Source organism: Poromitra crassiceps (genome assembly GCF_964638095.1).
Source record: "Poromitra crassiceps genome assembly, chromosome: 10".
Lineage (NCBI taxonomy): Eukaryota > Metazoa > Chordata > Actinopteri > Beryciformes > Melamphaidae > Poromitra > Poromitra crassiceps.
In genome coordinates this window covers 37398485-37402996 of record NC_139631.1, presented here as the reverse complement: position 1 = coordinate 37402996, position 4512 = coordinate 37398485, and the positions used below count along the sequence as shown (strand labels likewise).

The following is a 4512-nucleotide window of genomic DNA, read 5'->3' as shown; positions in this document are numbered from 1 at the left end:
TTGTCGAGAGAGGACAGAGCGAGCGTGCTATGTTTGCTGTCAACTAGTTGTCAACTTGCCAGTCTCGGAAAGTGAAATTTGGTCCCCCGTGTAAGTCGTCCGGCCAGTCGTTTGAATGCATTAAGCAACGTTCCACACAAACATAGATCGGTCCGCGCAAACCATTGCGGGATTACTCCCCCTTTATAAATTGAAAATATGCGTGAATTTCCAAAAAGATGCGCGAATCTCGCAATCCTGCGGCGAATTTTAAGCCCTGAATATATACTGTATATATATTAGGGCTGTCAGCGTTAACGCGTTAATCGCGCGCCGATCATAACGCGTTTTTTTTTTTTTGCGCACCCGTCCTTGTAGTCAAGCCGTTCGGTTTCCTGTCTCCTGCTTGTGCAGGCAGGCATGGAAGAGAACGACAGCAATACGCTTTTAAATGGCTCGTTTTACTTCCCAAATGGCACAGTGGATAAGTCAAGAGCCGTAGTTTGCACCTTGTGTAAAACGGAATTAAAATATCACCGAAGTACATCGAGTTTGAGGCGAGCGATCACCTAAAAGTAGCTAGCGGCCAGCTAGCAGCCAGCTAGCTAGCGCGAGACTCCTCACTCATTCTTCCTTCAGAGTCTCGGATGCGCGGGTCCTCTAACCACTGGGAGGTCGGCTCCAATGGCTTCACGCGATATACACGTTATCAATACACAGTTTCCAATACCGAGCCATTATTCACATGGAAGTGCCAAAGTTTTTAGCTCAGATACAGCCTTCTTCGGCTGTGTCATTTTGGGTTTCGACTGCTCCACAGCGCCGCCGCCGGAAGTATCGGTTCTGGAGCGTTCTGGAGTGTTTACAATTATTGTGCATTTATTTTCTATTCAAGATGCATTTTGTAGACATTTTGTGACCTCCTGTCTACATTGCACTTCTATTGAATTGAAAATAAATCTAAAATTCAAGATCCCAAAGTACATTTATTTGCATTCATTTGATTCCCAATCACGACACACTGGTAATAATTATTAATATCTAATTAAAAATGCTTTGAAAATGCAAAATAATAGCATTTTAAACATGCGATACAAAGATGCGATTAATTATAGTTAATCACACGATTAATCGCGATTAAGAAAATTAATCGTTTGACAGCCCTAATATATATATATATATATATACACACACACACACACACGTACATATATATATATAGGTTAATTTTACAAACAGATTCAAGTTCTCTCACCTCTTCTGAAAAATTCATCTTTCTCTCCTCCTCCACCAGATCTCTTCCTGCCAATCAGCTCTGACATAATCGAACAGAGACCGTTGGTAAGACAGGGAACACAATAATAATAATACCATAATAATAATATTAATAATAGATATAATAATAACACACTTTATTTATATAGCACCTTGCACACAAACTACATAACAAATAAATAAAAAAGAGTGGATAATTTAAAGAAGAGTTAGAATATTAAAGTATATTATTTTATGTCATATCTTCATCTGAAACCAAAGCTGTGAAATAATAGTGGAGTAGCAAGTACAATATTTTCCTCTGAAATGTAGTGGAGTGCAAGAATTATCCAGTATTCCTGGAGACACAATTTAAACTATATATAAGCCATAACAAACATTGAAAATAATGGAATACAGTATGGGCATGAAACATACATGTGTACTTTCCAGTGTCCTCTGGTTGCAGTAACCTCCCTCCACCATCAGGGGCATGCTTCAGATGGTGAGCGACACGCCGTGGTCTGTGGCCATGTTGACAAACAAACAAAAGACATTTACTGCACATTCACGATAATGGATATGATGAAGCATACAAAGCAAGGATGCAAGGAAGAAGAAGCATGCAGCCAGACTTGACTGAACTTGAGAGGGTTTGTCATCTCCTCTGTTCTCACAGACGCCCCTCCCCCCAAACTGTCTGTTGTTTTGGTTCAATAGGCCTACTGGCTGATGCTAACCTCGCATCACCAGGCTCTCTCAGAGCCTGGTGCTCTCTGTCTAAGGAGAGCTCTCTTGCTGCCGTCAACCTCTGGTGAAATCAAATATTTCTCCTTGCTGTGGCAGACACCCACATACCAAGAAGCAAGAACAATATCCCTTCGATAACCTCCATTGTTGGGTGTTGTCACTGCCGCTCGTGCACAGACAGTGTCGTCGCGTTGACGATGAGGTTGCGGATGGTGTGGCTTAAAAAAATAAAAATAAAAAATCAGCGTTGCTATGACGACCAGTTGTGGGCGGAGGCACATTGAGCAGCGGTGGAAGCAAAACGTCCATTCGGGTTGAGACGAGTAGAGACGAGTTGTGACGATCTGTGCAGGGCTGTAAAATGTGGTGGAAATGAGCCATAAGGAGAGGGAGGCTGGTGCGCATTAAAGGCATTGATATACTTCCACGTCAAACCCCTCACCGAATGCACGGAGGTGTGCCGCGAGGGGTCGGCGAGCCTGCCGGCGCAGCCTGTGTGCAGCTCCTTGAAAATGTGACTCGACGCAGCTGACGCGAACAGCGTGACGTATAATATAATATAGATGGGGAGATAACAGGAGAGAGTGAAAGCTATTACCAAGTATATGCACTACATTCTCTCCTTGGGCTAACTTCTACTCATTGAAATCCTTGTGAAATCACACAATTTAACTCATTTTGCTGGGGACTCCCCTGCGACCCCTCGTCAAGCTGATGTTCGAGTGTATAGGACTAGCGGCCACCGGCAAGGCTCCAAGTCGAGGCGGACGCAGAAGTATATTTCAGCCTTAAAGGCTTTACATCCTTGTGTGTCAAAGCTAGGGGTGTCAAAATTGTTTAATAATCGATGCATCGCGATGCGGACGTGTGAATCAAATCGTCATTGAATCGTTTATGTTTAAATTCATGTTGAGCATTCAGATTTTAAATCACTTTCTAAGTAAAAAAGGGAGTTGATATGCATCTGACTGCTTGTATTAACTGATGAAAAAGTAGCCATGTGCAGTAATAATATAGAAAATTTAAGATGTATCGAGATGCATCGTGGAATCGAATTGAATCGTTGACGGATGAATCGTAATCGAATCGTGAGGCCAGTGGAGATTCACAGCCCTAGTCAAAGCCCTCGCAAGGGGTGTGCTACTATCATTGTGAATGATAGTAGCCTATAATATATATATATATATATATATATATATATATATATATATAGTAGCCTACACATTGCATACATACAATATATATATATATATATGGTGAAGAGAGGATTCCCATGTGCACAGCCAGTAGAAAAATCAGGTGCTGGTCGGTTGCAGGATAAACATGAAATGAAAAATTAAAGGAACCACCGCAACACTGAAAATGACTTACTGATGTTTATTTGTGAACAAATAAACATCAGTAAGTCATTTTCTGTGTTGCGGTGGTTCCTTTAATTTTTCATATATATATATATATATATATGCAATGTGTAGGCTACAATATATAGGCTATATATATATATATATATATATATATATATATATATATATATATATATATATGCAATGTGTAGGCTACAATATATAGGCTATATATATATATATATAGTAGCCTACACATTGCATGGATATATTCAATCCAAACTTTATTTCAGACTTCTAAAGTCCATGCAGAAGTAAAAAGCAATTAGATTAAACATAAATTCGTATTTAGGAGTAGTCATTTGTCTAATTAAAACATTGGTAAAATGTAAACAAGACAATTAACTCAACCACGTGAGCAGAGTGCAGTTATCAACACAGCTAAATGAGTTCCTTTGTTCCTTTAAACATGTTGGCAGGCCTTGTCTGTCAGCGTCAACAGCGCAGCCGCAGCTTGTCAAAGTCCCGTTGGCTCTCGCGAGTCTCGCGTTGAAGCTAGCTCTTCCTAGCTCCCACATTTAGTTAGCAAAGACCTCATGTCGTCAAACGACAACGAACCTTGAGACTATTGTGCGAACACACAAAATGACACAAAAAATGAATTGAAAAATGTACTTGCATGTCAGATAAAATGGGAGTTGAGCGTTTTTGCCACCACGGACAGCTACTAGCCTCTGGCTTGTTGCTGTGTGCTGCTTGGCTGCTTCAGCCCCTATGGCTTCAGCCTCTGCCTTGTTCAGGCACTAGTCTGTGCGCAGGCGCAGCGCTTCTTCTTCTTTGGGGTTGCATCCCCTTGGAGTTGCATTACTGCCACCCTGTGGCTGTGCACATTCATTCAAACGGCAGTGGAAAAATGTACTTGTTACTTCCCAATCTGAAAATGTTATGTTATGTATTCACAGTATTTAACACATCATACGTCTACAGCTACACAGAACACAGTAGCAATGTTTATACACTATTTGTCCATCATTTTACTTAAAAACCGGCAATAAACATATAGGACGGTGGTATTACTTTGGCAGTTTTCCATTCTTGCAGACACAAACATTCAGTGTCATCATTTCACAAAACAAAATTATATAGGCTTAGTCCTGGGTCTGTCCTAAAGATTATCGCCTGAATA

At 40.8% G+C, this 4512-nt stretch overlaps 1 long non-coding RNA gene across 1 annotated transcript; it reads right to left on the bottom strand.

The window, feature by feature from the left end:
• Positions 1 to 1269: 1269 nt before the first annotated feature.
• On the bottom strand, positions 1270 to 4100 carry LOC310784240. The gene is made up of 3 exons (XR_014553126.1): positions 4006 to 4100; positions 1672 to 1757; positions 1270 to 1294 (listed from the first exon to the last, which is right to left on the bottom strand). It is a non-coding gene; the product is annotated as an uncharacterized lncRNA (long non-coding RNA).
• Between the last annotated feature and the right edge of the window lie 412 nt (positions 4101 to 4512).